Raw genomic sequence first — 19,203 nt, forward strand, 5'->3', positions numbered from 1 at the left:
TTCAAGCGACTCTCCTGCCTCAGCCTCCCAAGTAGCTGCGACTACAGGTGCCCGCCACCACGCCCGACTAATTTTTGTATTTTTAGTAGAGACGGGTTTTCACCATGTTGGTCAGGCTGGTCTGGAACTCCTGACCTCAGGTGATCCACCCGCCTTGGCCTCCCAAAGTGCTGGGGATTACAGGTATGAGCCACCACGCCCGGCCCATTTTTACCTTTTTAATCTCTTTAAATGATAACTGGTTCAAGCAAATATAACAGTACATTGTGGAGTTCTTAGCACATGCAGAATTAAATATATGAAAGTAATAACATTTTCATAAAACATAAAAATGATGGAGGGAAATAGAAGTTACTAGGTAAGACTCTTACGCTATATGTGACATGGTCTAATATGATTATCTCCACTGTGGAGGTAAAATGGCATCGGGTACTCAGTCTCAAAGAAGGCAGCATTGTGGAGTAGTACTTCAATAAAAAAGAGAGAAGCTAGCAAAAAAGAAAAAAAGAACAAGCAAATGGGATAAACAAAAAGAAATAGCAAGATGATAAACTTAAACCCTTCTGTATCAACATATTAAATGTAAATGGTTGCCCGGCGCGGTGGCTCACGCCTGTAATCCCAGCACTTTGGGGGGCCAAGGCAGGCAGATCACTTGAGGTCAGGAGTTCAAGATGAGCCTGGGCAACATGGTGAAACCCCGTCTTTACTAAAAATATAAAAATTAGCCAGACATGGTGGCGGGTGCCTGTAATCCCAGCTACTCAGGAGACTGAGGCATGAGAATCACTTGAACCTGGGAAGCAGAGGTTTCAGTGAGCAGAGATTGCCCACTGCACTCCAGCCTGGGTAACAGAGTGAGACTCTGTTTCAAAAAAAAAAAACAAAAACAAGAGTAAATGGTTTCTAAACACTTACTTAAAAGACAGGTATTGCCATATTGGATTAATCCTGGCTAATTTTGTTTTTTTAGTACAGACAGGGTTTCACCATGTTGGTTAGGCTGGTCTTGAACTCCTGACCTCAAGTAATCCACCCGCCTCAGCCTCCCAAAGTGTTAGGATTACAGGCATGAGCCACCACGCCCAACCAGAATATAAAAACCTTGAACAACACTATCAACCCACTTGACCCAATTGACATTAATAGACAACCCTATCCAAGAATACGTTATTTTCATGTGCACGCTGAACATTCCCCAAAATAGATCATATGCAGGACCATAAAACACATTTCAACAAATTCAAAAGAATTGAAGCCATTCAAGTATGTTCTCTGAACACAAAAGAACTAAATTAGCAATTAGTAACAGGAATATTTCTGGAAAATCCTCAAATATTTGGAACTAAAAAATACACTTACAAATAATATATGGGTCAGCCAGGTGCAGTGGCACACACCAGTAGCCCCAGCTACTCGGGGAGGCTGAGGTGGAAGCATCACTTCAGCCTGGGAGTTTAAAGATAGCTTGGGTAACATAGAAAGATCCTGTCTCTAAATAAATAAAAGTTTAAAAAAATATAGTATTGCATGTGCCAATGAGGAAATCACAAAGGAAACTAAGAAAAAATTTTCAACTAAATGAAAAAAATGTCAAAATTTGTGATACACAACTGAGGTTTCTATCATAAAATGCCTACTATAGCAGTCATTCTCAGCCAGAAGCAAATGTCCCATGCCCAAGACATTTGGCAATATATGAAGACATTTTTGGTTGTCACAACTGGAGAGGGGTGCTGCTGATATCTAGTGGTTATAGGCCAGGGATGCTGCTAAACATCCTATCGTGCATAGGACAGCCCCCACAACAATTATACAGCCCCAAATGTCAACAGTGCTGATGCTCAAAATACTGCTAAATTAGAAAAGCCTCAAATAAATGATTTAAGCTTCCTCACTAAGAGACTAAAAAAAGAATACCAAAGTCAGCAGAAGAAACAAATAAACGAAAAGCAGAAATCAATAAAACAGAAACTATAGAAAAGTAATAAAACAAAAAATCGTTCTTAGAAAAAATTCAGTAAGATTGAGAAATCTCTAGCCAGACTGATGAAGAAGAAAGGGGTGAGGAGGGGGGGATATGACATACATGGATCAGATGATTCTATATGGTAAAGATGTCAGTTCTCCCCAAATTGATCTGTAGAACAATGCAATCCTTATCAAAATCCTAGAAGGCTCTTCTGTTGAAACTGGCAAGATGACTGTAAAATTTAAAGGAAGTCCGGGCGCAGTGGCTCATGCCTGTAATCCCAGCACTTTGGAAGGCCGAGGCAGGCTGATCACGAGGTCAGGAGATTGAGACCATCCTGGCTAACAGGATGTAAACCCCGTCTCTACCAAAAATACAAAAAAAGCCGGGCATGGTGGCACGCGCCTGTAATCCCAGCTATTTGGGAGCCTGAGACAGGAGAATCGCCTGAACCCGGGAGGCAGAGGTTGCAGTGAGCTGAGATTGTGCCACTGCATTCCAGCCTGAGCAACAGAGTGAGACTCTGTCTCAAAAAAAAAAAAAAAAAAAAAAGTAAAGGAAATGCAAAGGATATAGATTAGCCAAATCTATTTTATAAAAGAAAGAAAAAGTTTGAGAATGTGTATTACCTGATTTCAATACTCTGAAAAGAATACAGTGAAGAAGACAGTATTGCGGTTTTCTTTTTTTTTTATTATTATTGTTGTTGTTCTAAGAGAGAGGGTCCCGGCCAGGTGCAGTGGCTCTCATCTACAATCCCAGCACTTTGGGAGGCTGAGGCAGAAGATCACCTGAGGTCAGGAGTTCAAGACCAGTCTGGCCAACGTGGTGAAACCCCATCTCTACAAAAATACAAAAATTAGCTAGGCATGATGGTGGGTGTCTGTAATCCCTGCTACTCCAGAGGTTGAGGTGGGAGAATCACTTGAACCCAGGAGGCAGAGGTTGCAGTGAGCCAAGATCGCACCATTGCACTCCAGCCTGGGCGACAAAACAAGACTCCGTCTAAAAAAATAATAATAATAAGAGAGAGGGTCTATGTTGCCCAGGCTAGATTTGAACTCCTGGGATCAAGTTTTCCTCAGGCCTCAGTCTCCAGAGTAGCTAGACTACAGGCATGGACAGCATGGTATTGATGTGTGAATAGACATAAAGGGACAGAGAGGAGTCCAGAAGTAGAGCCACACCAGTACGGTCAATTGTTTTCAACAAAGAAGCCAAGGTGATTCAATAGTTTCTTCAACAAAAAATGACTGAAAAATTGGACTTCATAGCCAGGCATGGTGGTGCACATCTGTAGTCCCAGATACCTGGGAGGCTGAGGCAGGAGGATTGCTTGATCTCAGGAGTTTAAATTTACAATGAGCTATAATTGCACCACTGCACTCCAGTTTGGGCAACAGAGCAAGACCCAGTCCCCACCCCCTGCCAAAAAAAAGAACTTCCATATGCAAATATAATAACTTGAAATGGCTCATAGACCTAAATATAAAAACTAAAACTAAAATTTCTAGAAAAAATGAGAGAACATCTTTGTGACCTTGAGTCAGGCAAACATTTCTTAGGTTAGACATAAAATTCACAAATCACAAAAAACTAAAAAGTTGAACTTCATCTCAAAAAAACCCAAACCCCAAACTTCTGTTCTCCAAAGACACTGTTAAGAAAAGGAAAAAAACAAGCCACAGACAAGAAAAATATTTGCAAAAGACATCATAGATAAATAACTTTTGTCTTTTACCACCAAAGAATATATACAGATGGCAAATAAACACATCAATAGATACTCAGCACAAACAGCCATTAGGGAAATGCAAGTTAAGCTTACAGTACAGCACCACCACACATCTACTAGAATGATGAAAATTAAAAAGACTGACAATACCAAGTGCTGACAAAGAGGCAGGACAACTGGACATCTCATATATTGCTGCTGGAAATGCAAAATGATTCAATCACTTTGGAAAACAGCTTGGCCGTTTTTTTTTTTTTTTTAAGTTAAACATGTACTTATCATCCAACCCAGCAAACACAGTCCTAGATTTTTAGCTAAGAGGAATGAAAATGTATGTTCACACAAAGTCTTCTCTGCAAAAGGTTGTATCAGCTTTATTCATAAAAGCAAAAAAATAGAAACAACCCATTTGCCCATCAACTGATAAGTGGATAAACAATTTATGGCAGATTTATAGAATGAAATACCTCTTAGCAACCTAAAGAAACAAATCGCTGATATAAGCAAAATCGTGGATTAATCCAAAGCATTATGTTAAGTGAGAGAAGCTAGACACAAAAGACTACATACTGTCTAATACTTATATGAAGGTGCAGCAGCGGGGCACGGTGGCTCATGCCTGTAATCCCAGCAGTTTGGGAGGCCCAGGTGGGCAGATCATGAGATCAAGAGATCGAGATCATCCTCGTCAACATGGTGAAACCCGTCTCTACTAAAAATACAAAAATTAGCTGAGCATGGTGGTGCGCACCTGTAGTCCCAGCTGCTCAGGAGGCTGAGGCTGGAGAATCATTTGAACTCAGGAGGTGGAGGTTGCAGTGAGCCAAGATCGTGCCATTGCACTCCAGCCTGGTGACAGAGCGAGACTCTGTCTCAAACAAACAAACAAAAAAAGGTGTAGCAAAGGCAAAACTATGGTGACAGAGGCCGGGGTGGGGGTGGGGTGGGGGTTGATGGCCAAGTGGTATGAGGAAATTTTTCAGGATGCTGGAACTGTTCTATATCATGACTTCAAAGCTGGATAAAGGTCAACCAATGCCTTAAACACAGCCCAACAATGATACCCCCTTGGCGCTTTCACTGCCTAAAATAAAGAACTTAGGGGTCCCTCACACAAAGCATCTGATGAGTTAACACTAGCCAGATCCAGGCAGCTATGTTTGCATTGAATGGAAGCAAAACTTTCCTGCCTTGAGACAGAAACAAAGGTGATATCTGATGACACCTTCAAATCAAAGTTTTTAACTAGTCACTTACCAGCCAAAGACAATTGTTTTTATTCTTTTGCAGATTACAGTTGAACATGGCAAATAAAGACAATTACCAAACAAACAGATGGAAAAAAATCTGAATAAAGTTGAGTGTAGCTGTGAAAAGTTAAGGGCATGATACCTGGGGTAGTGGTGGAGGGGATGGACAGTCTGTAGTGTCCCCTTCCCTTGGTCCCCTAAGCAAATTCCTTTTTAACTTAATGATTATCCAAGGCTGCATGGCTTTTATCTTTTTAACATGTTGGGGACTATGGCCAAAGTCAGAGAGAACCAGCTTGACTTCAGAGGGACAGCTTGACAGTGTAACTTCAAAGAAGAATCCGGCCAGAGACTGCTGGACCTCAGGGGAAGATTACCTACATCCCCTGGCCCCTTTTCAACCTCCCTTCCCTCTGAGAGCCACTTTCATCAGCAATAAAATCCTCCACATTCACCATCCTTCAATTCATTTGTGTGACCTCATTTTTTCTGGATGCTGGACAAGAGCTTGGGGACCACAAGTGTGGATACAAAAGGCTGTCACACTGGCCCTTTGCCCTCACTAGTGGAAGGCAGTCATCCCACATGAAAAGGCAGAGGGCCCACTGAGCTGTTAACACTTAAGCTGTCTGCGGATGGCAGAGCTAAGTGAGCAATGTAACACACCCTCTGGGGCTTCAGGGGTCACAGGCATCCCCACCCTAGATGCTGCCTGGGACCTGCACAGCATTCGCTACTGCCAGCACCCAAAAGTGCTCACGCTGGCTCCTGCACCTGCTCCCCTGCACGATCCCTCCTGTGAGTGGTGCAATACAGCCGGTCTGAGTGAGTGGAGTTTGCTCCTGCCAGTGCCAAGGTGGCCAGCTGGTTCCAGCACTCATGCACTCCAGTTCCTGTCTCATTCACTCACACACTCCCTCCTGTGAGGAGTTGAGAGCTGCAGGCTGAGTAAATGAGGCACCCTTGTTGCAAGTCCCTTGAAGGGGTCAGGGAAATATCCTGCTTCCATGGGGCCTATCCAGGATTTCTCAGAAGGGCAAATAAATGCAGATCTGCCGTATCTGTCTCTTTACTTTTTTCCTAAGACTTCTTGTCCTCAGACTTTCCTCTGAGCTATGCCATTTGCAGAGGACAGTATGCAACCTTGCCACCTATCTCTTTGTTTCAGGTGAAAGGAATGTTGGCTCTGTTTCCCTTCAAAGAGGTCTAGCCATGGGGTGGGACCAGAATAAAGTCCTGGGGCAACTGAAGGCATCTGGAGGAGGCCACTCCTTGGTGTTGCCAGAAGGCCCCTAAACTGGACCCCGTCCCCGATAGCACGTTAAGGCATTGACCAACACCCCTGGACTTTTCTATGGTATCTTTCCCTTTCTTCTTTCACGGTTAAAAATGGCTCCTCTCTCTCCCCTTATAATGATAAGGGTTTTGCTGCAAACTGCAGAAATGTTACTAGGTAGAATGAGCATTTGGCTCAGCCACAGATACGCAATTTAGAACACTGTGACTTCCATTTGTTCTTAGAGGTGCGACCCCCACGCCCAACCCCAACAGTCACAAAGGTGTGCAGCACATGGCGGTTCCCCTCCTCACCCTCCCCTCCCAGCTACAGCACCTGGGCGTGTCCACAGCATGCACATGAAGTGCCCAAGTGCGGGGTGGGAGAGAACTGTGGCTGCTACCCAGGCCCCAGGGCAGTCTTGGGGGCCAGGGGCCCAATGCAGCCAGTTGGCCAGCATTTCCCACTCACCATCCCCTCCTTCCACATGCCCACAGTCTTTCCTCCCCCAGACAGCCGAGGAGTCCAGCTCCGTCCAAACCAGAGGAAGGATATAGTGACTAAAGGAACCCATTTACATAGAGCAAGAGGTTCTTCTCCCTCTTAAGCTGTTTTTTTCCCCTTTCCTTTTCTATGCGAGGATGTTCTTTTCCTACCTCAGCACTCTGCTTATAATAGAAAAGCAGTGGAGGAGTGAGCCCACTGGCTAATAACTGCAAATTTGGCAAGACCTGCCTGGGACTTAATCTAAATGAATCCATGCACCCCCGAGACACCTTTGCATCCCAAACTCATTTTTTTTTTTTTTTTTTTTTGAGATGGAGTCTTGCTCTGTTTCCCAGCCTGAAAAGCAGTGGCACAATCTTGGCTCATTGCAACTTCTGCCTCCTAGTTCAAGCAATTCTCCTGCCTCAGCCTCTGGAGTAGCTAGGACTACAGGTGCCCGCCACCATGCCCAGCTAATTTTTGTATTTTTAGTAGAGATGGGGTTTCACTATGTTGGCCAGGCTGGTGTCAAACTCCTGACCTCATGATCTGCTCTCCTCGGCCTCCCAAAATGTTGGGATTACAGGCGTGAGCCACTGTGCCTGGCCCAATCCCAAACTCAATTCTAAACTTCAGGTTGAAGCCCTAGAAAGGAAAATCAGATCTGAGGGATTCAAAGCCAAGCAACAGGCACAGTATCAATGGGCAGGACTAATTCCTGCCAATTAAGCCCCTGCTTCATGGAAGGAGGCCACACTCCATGGCATAGATAAGGCCCAAGGAACCCAAATGTTGCCGAAAGTAGGGGGCATGGAGGCGTAAGTGAGTGCAGATAATTCCTATTCTCTAGGCCCTCCCTGCTTCACGGGTGCAGGCCACAATGGCACCTATGGATGGTGTCCATCTAAGGTCACCAGAACTCGGGGATAAACATATAGAAGAGAAAAGGAGGACACCTGTTTTCTCTTGGGGAAAGAGGGAAAGAAAATGAGCGATGCCTATTTTCCTCTCTTTCAGAATGGGCACCAACTACTTTCACCATCTTCAGTCTATACTCCTCTGGAGTGTATTCCGAATCACTGGGACTGCTTTGACCCTCAGACTCTAGAGGGAAAACACCTCATAGCCCTTTGCACAAAGGTTTGGCCAAATTATGATCTGTAGGAAGGACTGGCGTGGCCTCAGGAAGGAACCATTCATTTCGATAACCATCCTGCAGGTGGACCTTTTCTGTAAATGTGAGGGCAAATGGTCTGAGGCTCCATATGTGCAGGCCTTCTTTACCTTGCAGGGCAATCCAGACCTTTGCTGACAGCGTAGGATTGCTCCAGACCTCCTGTTTGCCATCTCAGAGAACAATATCAGAGAACTAAAGAAATGAACTCCAGAGGCACCTCCAGCAAGGGAGCCAGCTCCCACTGGCCCTGCTTCTCTGGGTCCACCCCATTCTCCCTACCCAGTTTTTCTCTCTCACTTGGCCCCTCCTAGAAATCCTCACCCTGGACAAGCCCCAGTCTCATTCCTGCCCTCCATCAGATGCTTGGTGAATTTGGCCCCTTGGTCCAGGTCCCCTTCTCTCTACAGGACTTAAAGCAAATTAAGGGGGGATCTTGGCAAGTTTTCAGATGACCCTGACAGATATATAAAAGCTTTCCAGAATTTAACCCAAGTATTTGAACTCTCCTGGAAAGACATTATGTTACTTTTGAATCAAACCCTGACTAATACTGAGAAGCAGTCTGCTCTGCAAGTGACAGAGAGATCTGGGAATGAGGTTTGTGTCACATATAGTGTCAGGGAGGGGGTCAAACTTTATCCAACTGGAGGAGAAGCAGTACCAATGAATGACCCGAAATGGGATCCCAATGACAAGATGGGAGGATGTAAGAGAAGATAGTTTCAGGTGTGCATAATAGAGGGCTTATGTAGGACTAGAACTAAGCCTCTCAACTATACCAAGCTATCCAGGATGGACCAGGGATTTGATGAGCATCCTACTGCCTTCCTGGAGAGGCTAATAGAGCCTTGGTAAAGCACTCCTCTCTAGCTCCTGATTCCATCAAGGGACAAGTAATCCTAAAGGATAAATTTGTTACTCAGGCAGCCCCTGATATCAGGAGAAAGCTGCAGAAACAGGCCCTGGGACCAGATAGTACCTTAGAGAATCTCCTGAAAGTGACCACCTGAGTCTTTTCTAATAAGATAGGGAGGCCCAGAAGAGAGAGGGAGGAGACACAGGCAAGAGGCAGAGGCTTTAATGGCCACCATGCAAACCCACAAACTCCAAAATCCCCAAGCTACACCTGTTAACTGCTACAGACGTGGTAAGCCAGGGCATTTTAGGAAGGATTGCCCAGGCAACATGAGGAAGCCACCCCGACCCTGTCCAATGTGCAATGGGGACCACTAGAAAGTGGACTGTCCCTGGGGACACTGGTCGCCAGGCCCAGAGCCAATCTCCCAAATGGTCCAGCAAGACTGACAAGTCCTGGGGCTCCTCTCCCTGGCTCCGGTGGTCCAGACCACCATTACCATCCAGGAGCCCCAGAATTTACAATTCTGGATATCGAAGGGAGGAAAGTGGACCTCCTTCCAGATGCTGGGGCTGGTCTCTCGGTTTTCATCTCCAATTCAAGCCCCCTGTCCTCTCTTAGCATGATTGTGAAGGGCATCCCAGGAAGGCCTTAAACCCAATATTTTTTCCAACCCCTTAGTTGTAGTTGGGGAGACCTCTTGTTCACCTGTGCCTTTCTAATTGTGCCTGAAAGGCCAACTACTCTGTTGGGTAGGGGTATTGGGGCCCATGTGGGGACCACCATCCTGATGGCCCCAGGACAAACTCTTTGTCTCCCCTTAGTGGAGACTGATATTAACCCAGAAGTTTGGGTAGTTCAAGGGAAAATTGGCAGAGCTACAACCGCCATACCAGTCTGAACCAGACATAATAGCCCCTGAAACCAGAAGTTAAGAAAAGACCAGAAGCCATCATTGATAACTTAAGGTTGCAGTACCTCCTCAAACTCTGCAATAGCCCTTGTAATACCCCAATATTGGGGGTACAAAAACCCAAAGGGGAATGGAGACTAGTTTAGGACCTTCATCTGGTTAATGAGGCTGTGGTTCCAATTCACCCAGTGGCTCCCAATCTGTATACCTTGCTAGCTCACATACCTGAGGGAACTAAATGGTTCACAGTCCTGGACCTAAAGATATAATGGTATGCTTCTGCATACCATTATACAAACCCCCAGTATTTGTTTGCATTTGAGGATCCCTCTAACCAGACCACCCAGTTAATCTGGATAGTGTTACTTCAGGCATTCTGAAACAGCCCCCACTTTTTTGGGCAGGCACTGTCAAGAGACTTCTCCAAGTTCCTTTATCCTCAGGGGAAAGCTTTACAATATGTAGATGACATTCTCCTCTGCACTCCAACTAAAAAAAATCTCTCAGGAGGGCAGTAAGGCTCTTCTTAATTTTCTGGCTAACAGAGGATGTAAAGTTTACTAATTAATGAGATAATTCCTCGCTTTGGACTCCCTAAGTACCTCCAGAGTGATAATGGCCTTTTGTTCAATGTGGCTGTCACCCAGGGGATCTCAAAGGCACTAGGCATATAGTACAATGAAGATGGTTCTTCATTGTGCTTGGAGACCACAATTCTCAGGAAAGGTAGAAAAGACAAATGATTTTATCAAAAGACACCTCAGGAGACTCACCTCCCCTGGACTACCCTTCTGCCCATGTCTCTACTACATATTAGAAACACCTCTTCAAGGCTAGGTTTGAATCCCTTTGAAATGATGTATGGATGGCCTTTTCTCACTAATGATTTCTTGCTAGACCAAGAAACCTTTGATTTGGTTAAACATATCACTTCTTTGGCCCATTTCCAAAAGGAACTGAAACAACTGTCAGAGAGGCACAATCCCATGAACCAGGACCACCTCTATTCAACCCTGGGGACCTAGTACTGGTAAAGTACTTCCTTCCCTTTGTCCCTCTATAAGCCCAGATTGGGAGGGACCTTACACTGTACTTCTTTCTACTCCTATGGCAGTGAAGGTCACTGGAATAGATTCTTGGATTCATTATACCCTAGTAAGGGCCTAGGAAGCTAACAGAGTTACCTCCATTAACCCAGAAGAGCACTCAAAGTACCAATGTGAAGAGATCAGGGACCTCAAGCTAAAAATCACAAAAGATAAGTATTAATAATTAACCTTCCATGGATATCTTCCTTAAACGTCTTGGCTATGCTTGCTGTTCTTACCTTCGTTCTGTTCTATACCACAGGATATAATGTTGTTTTCAGAATAATTTGTATATTTTACTTCTTATTTCTGTAAACTTTGCCACTAGATTCTTTCCTTTTAACCCCTTTTTGTATAATACACATATTTGATTCATGCATACTTAACCTTGTAGAACTTGTTTCTTCTCACCTAGAGACCATCAAACTCCAAATAGTCAAGGCAAGCAGAGCCCTGGATGATGGCTCCCTTTTGCTGGGGACCCTTAGGTAGACCTCTGGGAAGAATCTGACTGCTGTTCTCCCCAAAACAATGCCCCCTGTCTGCAGGAAGCAGCTTAGATCGGTCATTGTCTGTATCCTAACAGCAGTTAGATGTGCCTCTTCAGAGGGGGGGAATGATAGCTACAGGAGTCCGAGAAATTCTAGGCAGACACGAGGTTGGGGGGGGGTCCCCAGTGAATCCCCCACGACTCAAGCCAAAAAGCCTGAGACCCAAAGTGAGAACTTCTATTGATGTTTCCCTGCTCAAATGTTGCCTTTTCCTAAACTACACATGGCCCTGCTCCACCCCATCCTGTCCCTATAAAGACCCCAGACTCAGCCGTCAGAAAGGAGAAGGAGCTGGACATCAGGCACTCTGGCTGAATGTCAGAGAGAAATGGCTTGACTTCAGAGGGACAGCTTGACAGCGTAACTTTGGAGAATAATCAGCTGGAGATGGTCGGACTTCAGGGGAAGATCACCTACACCCCCCTGACCCCTTTTCAGCTCCCATTCCCACTGAGAGCCACTTTAATAAGCAGTAAAATCCCCGCATTTACCATCCTTCAATTCATTCATGCAACTTCATTTTTCCTGGATGCTGGACTAGAGCCTGGAGCCACGAGTGCAGATACAAAAGGCTGTCACACTGGCCCTTTGCCCTCGCTGGTGGAAGGCAGCTGCCTCATGTGAAAAGGCAGAGGGTCCACTGAGCTGCTAATGCTTAAGCCATCCATGGACAGAAGAGCTAAAAGAACACTGTAACATGCCCTCTGGGGCTTCAGGGGCCACAGGAACCCTCCTGCCTAGATGCTGCTGTGGGGCCCACATAGAGTTTGCTCCTGCCGGTGCCCAAAAGCACTCTCCCCAGATCCTGCACCCACTCACCTGTGTGCTCCCTCCTGCAAGGGGTGGTCCAAGTAAGTGAAGATCGCTCCTGCCAGCACCGAAGTGGCTAGCTGGTTCCAGGACTTGTGCACTCCAGTTTCTGCCTCATTCACTCATGCATTCCCTCCCATGGGAATTTGAGAGCTGCGGGCTGAGTAAATGAGGCACTCCTGTTGCAAATCCCGTGAGGTGGTCAGGGAAATATGCTGCTTCACTAGAACCATCTGTCCACATTTGGGGTTCACTCTCCTCTCTACCCTCCTCATCCTGCCTACTTCCTGGTGTGTAACACAGCCTTAGAGTTAGACCTGGGTTCGCAGTCTGTCTCTGACACTTTCTAGCTGTGGAGCTTCGACAAGTTTCTTTATTCCCTGAAGCCTTTGTTTTCTCATCAGTAAGTGGAAATAATACCACTGTCACAGGCTTTTTTGCAAGAATTAAATGAGACACTGTGAATAAGTGCCTGGCTCTTAGTAAATTTTCAGTTATTGGTAGCTGTCCTCACCAACTCCCTGGTTAGACCCCTTTCCTTCACTTCTCACATCTGATTGCTTCCCAAGTTTTTTCAAGCCTGTCTTTCTTCAATCTGACCCTTCTCTGTTCTCAGAGACCCTTTCTAGGCCCTCAACCTATTGCATTTTGCTCATTCTCCTTGGATTTTTTGCCTTTGGTCTCATCCACTCTAATCTCTGTTTGTTTGTTTTTAATTTGTTTTGTTTTGTTTTTAGAGACAGAGCCTTGCTCTGCTGCCCAGGCTGGAGTGCAGTGGCATGAACATAGTTCATTGCAGCCTGGAACTCCTGGGTCAAGCAATCCTCCTGCCTTCACCTGCTAGGTGACTGGGACTACAGGTGTGTGACACCCATCTGGCTACTTAAAATTTTTTTTTGTACAGATGGGGTCTTGGTTTGCTGCCGAGGCTGGACTTGAATTCCTGGGCTCAAACGATCCTCCTGCCTCAGCTTCTCAAAGTGCTGGAATTACAAAAGCGTGAGCCCCCACACCTGGCCCCAATCTTTGTTTTTGCAGCAGTAGTTTTCAATCTTTTTAAAATTAATATCTCTAGCTAAATTTTTAAACAGAAGAAAGCACTCTTCTGTAATCAGGGATAGGATATGGAGTTCTAAACACCTCCCTGGATCCCTCATTCACTGCAGCCCTGCAAAGCTCCACCAGGATCCCTTAGAGCGTTGAGAAAGTCATTTTTGCCGCCCTATTGCTGCCAGCGGTGATGTTTCTGAACATGTGGATCTGACAAGTTACCTCCCCTGGTGAATTTCTCCAGGGTTCACTAGCACCTCATGTAGAGGTTCCTAACCTGGGTATTGCCCTCTCTAGTCAATCTCCACCTTCACATGATGTTGTAGATATATATATATTTTAAACATGGCTCTGATTGTGTCACCCATGGCTCAGCATGGCGGTAAAGGCCCTTCTCAGTGTGGCTCCAGCCTCTCTTTCTGCAAGGTACCTCTATTTCACCCATGCCAGGCCTGGAACTGCCTCCCCACTGCCTTTTTTCTTTGCCCTTGCACCTCTTTTTGCTGCATGCTGAGTCACCACTTGCCTCCTCCTGCCTGAATTCCTCTTTTTCCCAGGAGACTCAGGCTAGGGTGGGGAGAGGCTTGCTAAAGCCCTAAGCAAGGAAGACTGATTTCCAGGAGTGTAGACAGGCTAACATGGGCAATTCAGGCCTTCACCTTTATCTGTGTAGATAATGTTTCAGACACATGGAATAATCCAGGTGTCAAATTCCTTGTGGAAAGAAAACTTTCCATTGATCTACTGTCAAATGGTTGTTTTGGTTTTTTGAATAGTTAAGATAGACATAATCAAAGATTACATCATTTCGGCAAATTTTTATTTATTAAATACCAACATTTGGTTCCCTTTTAACTACATGCCTAATCCTACTTCCTTCCTCAGCCAGAATTGTAAACCTTATTTTATTCTGGCTTTGCCTGGGTAGTCCCACCATTGTCTTCCAACATTCTCAGGGGAATCTGTAAGATTGCTGTCCTAAAACTTTGTGGGGGAAATTATACAACAATTTGAAAAACTTTAAAGAGTACATAAATGATGGAATGTTAGTCCTATGTAGTAAAATGCCAATTATCTTGTAATTCATTTAAACAGTCAAAGAGATTCTAGTCTAGGTGCAGTAGCTCATGACTGTAGTCCTAGAACTTTGGGAGGCCGAAGCAGGAGGATCACTTGGGCCCAGGAGTTGGAGACCAGCCTGGGCAACATGGCAAAACCCCATCTTTACAAAAAATACATAAAAATTAGCTGAGTGTGGTGGTGTGTACCTGCAGTCCTAGCTACTTGGGAGGCTGAGGTGGGAGGATCATTTGAGCCTGGGAGGCAGAGGAGGATCACGTGCAGTGAGCCATGATTGTGCCACTGCACTCCAGCCTGGGTGACAGAATGAAACCCTGTTTCAAAAACAAACAAACAAACAAATAAAAAAGAAATAAATTCTAATTTAAATGTCCCCATAAAAAGTCTTTAGCCAGAATGGATCACCATTGAATTGGCCTATATTTTCCAAGCAGGATTTGATTAAATCTGGTCACACTTTAGGCCTCAAATTCAGAGATGATGTAGGCAACTTTCAGTGGAGACATCCCATAATGGAAGTGGACAGAAGTCCAGGAAGAATGACCTGACTCTGCAGTGCCACCAGAGTTGCTATAAAGTTCTGAAATATATTATGTTTCTTTATAAAAGTTAAGTTCTACAGTCAGCATGAAAGTCAGAAACTACATTGTGGTTTTTTTGTTTTGTTGTTTTTTTGAAACAGAGTCTCACTCTGTCACCCAGACTAGGCTCACTGCAGCCTCCACCCTCTGGGCTCAAGCGATCCTCCCACCTCAGCCTCCTAAGTAGCTGGGACTACAGGTGTGCACCACCACGCCTGGGTAATTTTTTATATTTTTTGTAGAGACGGGATTTCACCATGTTGCCCAAGCTGGTCTCCAACTCCTGGGCTCAAGTGATCTGCCTGCCTCAGCCTCCCAAAATGCTGGGATGACAGGTCTGAGCCACCATGCCCAGCCAGAAACTATGTTTTAAACCAACCCTCAACCAGCCCATACTTTGGAGAAATACCTACAGAAACTAAGTTTGGTGGGAGGCCCAGCAGGCTCTCACCTCCCATCTCAGACTCAGTCCAGGACACAGGCTCAGGGGGCAGAAGGAGGGCTGATTTGCCTGCATCTTTTGAAATTCTTTCTTTCTGTCTCTGCCTCTGCCTCTGCCTCTCTGTCTTCCTCCCTTCCTCTCTCTCTCTCTTTATTTATTTCTCCTGAGTTTCAGAGTCCTTGGTTGAATTTGTCCACAACTTCCTGCAGCTCTAGCTGGGAGCCGAGAAGCATCACTGAGGACCACAACCCCTTGGTTCCCTGAGCCCGGTCCCCTGCACTGAGAGTGCTGTTTTGGCACCTGTGGTGGTCCTCTTCATCCTCCACTCTGCTTCCTGACTCACTTACCACGTATGGTCACCACCTCCTGGGTCATGTCACAGGGTACCAGGGCTGGAGTGGTTTCACCAGGTCAACAGGCGTGGCTGCTGCCCTAGTTAGAGAATGTCCTAGAAGAGAGGTCAAACTATCATGACATCCTTGGGACCAGGGGATAGGACACAGAGGCCCCCAGTGCACAGTCATGTGCATTGGCGCCCACATCCCCTTGCTCATCTTCTAGGAACTGGCTCTGGCCCCCTGCACACTCCACAGGCCCCTCCTGCCAATCTGCCTCTAACAATTTTCATGCCTTCCCCTTTGGAGGGGCAAAGACCAGAGGTGGCCCCTCGTTTTGTTGAGAAGCTCAGGGATCTGCTTCTTCTAAGGAGTCTTGGAATCAATCCCTCCTTGTCACTGTGCCCTAGAGTGTCTTGTAGCCTCCACTCCCATGGGTCTTCTTGGGCAGGTGGCAAATATAGCTGACTGAGCAGTAGGGTGACTTCTTCCAACCTAGAATCCCAAGCTGCACAGTAAGGACGTAAGAGGACCGCCAGGCCCAGCACCCCCACTCTCCTCATGTGAGGGTAAAAGTTGATGACACCTCCCAGCCCTGCGAAGGCCGGGCATCCCACTACCTGCCCTCCCGCAGCTCGCAGGGCTGACTCCTGGAGAGGGAGGATTTACCTGAGGGCTCTGACCACCTTAACTGCCCAATGCCTCTCTGGAGACAGTGGCTGCCAAAGGAGACACGGACCTGTTGCCCATCTGGACAGTGTTTGTCAGGGAAGAAAGGGCGGCTTATGCAGCAGCCAGGCAGCACCGGGGCAGTGCTGGGTTGCTCCCGCCTTCCCGTTTGCATCACGCGACTCCGCGGGTCCCAGGGCGGCCCTGGCTAACCTGGATCGGCGCCACTGCCAGGTCACCGAGCCTCTCCAGGACGGAGCCTCTCTTCGCGCAGGAGCCCAGGCCATCCTCGCTGCGGAAAGAAGGCGGGGTTCCTCTCCTGACCCACAGTAAACGAGCTGCGCTGGGGCGCGGGGAGCAGACTGCTTTTCTGGGGAAGCCCTGGGGCTCTCCACTTTTCGGGGTGGGGAGGGGAGGCTGAGCAGGGCGCAGACAAGGGGCCTGCCACATGGCCTCTGCGCCAAAAGAGTAGAGCCCAGGATGAGGGGCCCCTAGCCAGGCAGACCCAGCCCAGGAGGTTTTGGGACCTGGGGCCTTGGGTGTGGACTGGTCCTAGATGAGTCCCCCAGGTTGGGTGCCACCGGCCTTGACGGGTTCAGGAGATGGGACGTTATGTCTAGATGCCACCACGCTTTATTGCAAGCCCGGACCTCATCTAGACCCCAAGGCACCCCAACCTGTTCAGGGTTCCCGGGCCTCGTGCGCTTGCCCGCCTAAGGCGGTAAATTGCCATCGTCTCCAAAGGCCGCCCCCACTTCGTCCGCTCCCCACCGCCCCCAACCCCAGCCTCAGAACCCGCCAGGGCAATCCAGGCCCGTTCTCTAGGTGAGAAATGCCGGCCCTGGGGGCATTTGTCCCTGTAGGGCGGGCGCCACTCTCCTGCCCCGGGGCGCTGTCCAAGCCGCGGTGCTGAAGCGTTCCGGGCCCTGACTCAGCGAACACATAGCCGTCACCGCGTGCAGCCGCCACTCCCCAGCCCGGGCGGGCTCCAGGTCGCGCCCACACCGGCTAATCATCCGCCCGGATGCACGTCTGCCTCAGCAGGCTTAAACTGGAATTGCCTCGGAGGTTCGAGATTCCTGAGGAGGCCCAGAAAGGGCCAATGCTTGTCCCGGGACAGGCAGCTGGGTGAGTGTGGAGCTCCATTCCTGCTCTCCATCCCGGATCCCGCAAGCACCTGCTCACTCTGCCTGCTCCAGACCCGTCCCCTCCAGTGAGCTCCACTGCCTGCTCCAGACCCGTCCCCTCCAGCGAGCCCAGGGGAAGGTCCACTCACTCTCCAAGAACGCATTCTTCCCACTGGCATCCAAGCCCAGCAGACCCTGCTACCTATGGGGGGTGGGGGGCGGGGAGCCCAGTCAGAGAGACAATCCCTGGAATTGGTCCCGCACACTGCCAGCAGTGAAGATGCCTCTCTCCCTTCTTTCTGGATGCCCCCCACAGCTTCCATGGATGCCCACAACCCCTTCCTCCCTCCACCCTCAACGTCCAAGCAGGCAAAGAAGACCGAGTGTCCCCAGTGAAGGGCTCTGCAGTGAGGGGCCTAGAATCTTGCCCTTGAAAGAGTAAATGATATCCCTCGAGTTGAGCGTGATCATGAGGGCAGTGATATTGGGCCAGGCACTAGTCCAGCAAAGAGAGGCCAGAAGGACACCAGAAGGAGCAGCCAGATGGCAGTGCTGGTGCCCAGAACCATGACCTGTCTCGCCCCAGGCCCCCACGGGTGACTCTTCAGAGTTGGCCAAGGATCACTGCAGGCCAGGCGAGAGATGAGGTAATAGTCAAGGCAAAAGGGTTTTGAGAGGATGTTCCAGGGGAGCAGAGCCAGCGGCCAGCACTCATTTGGTAGATACAAATGTCACATCCTGGTCTCTGGTCTCAGCAGATGTGTTCAAGAACTCACATCTGGCACCTCCAACTGCTAGGCAGCTCCAATTCAAGCTGTGGAGAGCATTCTGGCTAGACCCCATGAGCAGGGCCCCAGAGGACTGGGCTGTGTGTCAAGGATAAGTTCACACTATGACAAAGAGCAGATGGTGGCCTCAGGGCTGTTGAGCTGTCCCAGAACAGGATTCTTTTCTTTCTTTCTTTCTTTCTTTCTTTTTTTTGAGATGGAGTCTCGCTCTGTAGCCTAGGCTGGAGTGCAGTGGCATGATCTTGGCTCACTGCAACCTCCATCCCATGGATTCAAGTGATTCTCCTGCCTCAGCCTCCCAAGTAGCTGGGATTACAGGTGCCCACCACCATGCCCAGCTATTTTTTGTGTTTTTAGTAGAGATGGGGTTTTGCCCTGTTGGCCAAGCTGGTCTCCAACTCCTGACATCAAATGATCCACCTGCCTCAGCCTCCCAAAGTGCTGGGATTACAGGTGTGAGCCACAGTGCCCAGCCCAGAATCAGGATTCTTAAAATAATTGTGCTGCATACTGAATCATGTTGCTTTTGACTCTTGTAGCTGGCCCCCTTCCTTATCTAGGGTGCCTACTGGTACAGCCTGGATGATGTCTGAGACAGATGGTGCTGCTCAGCCCCTTGAGGGGCTGCTCTGCCCCATGGTTGAGGTGGACTCTCAACCATGGGGCAGGAAGATCTAACTCCCCTCCCTTGTGGTCCTCACATTGTGGGTCCCCTGGCAATAGATAATAACAAGTGTCACCGTGGACATTACAGTGATCCCAAGAGACAGACAAGGTGGGTATTAGTGAACACATTAGGGGAGACAAAAGGGCAGAGAGGGCACGGGACAGTCACCAAGGCTGCTAATGACTAACTTCTTCAAACTTCTCAGCAACATCCTCTTCCCTGTCCCCTGCTCTCCACCTCATCCATCAAGGAGCTGATGCTAATGGGGTTCCCTTGTTCAGAGCCAGACTGCTGTGGTTACTATGGTAGTTAACAAACAGCCACTCCAGGCTCTTAACAAAGTAATCCTC

The sequence above is a fragment of the Pongo pygmaeus genome, chromosome 19 (assembly GCF_028885625.2).
Source record: "Pongo pygmaeus isolate AG05252 chromosome 19, NHGRI_mPonPyg2-v2.0_pri, whole genome shotgun sequence".
Classification (NCBI taxonomy): domain Eukaryota; kingdom Metazoa; phylum Chordata; class Mammalia; order Primates; family Hominidae; genus Pongo; species Pongo pygmaeus.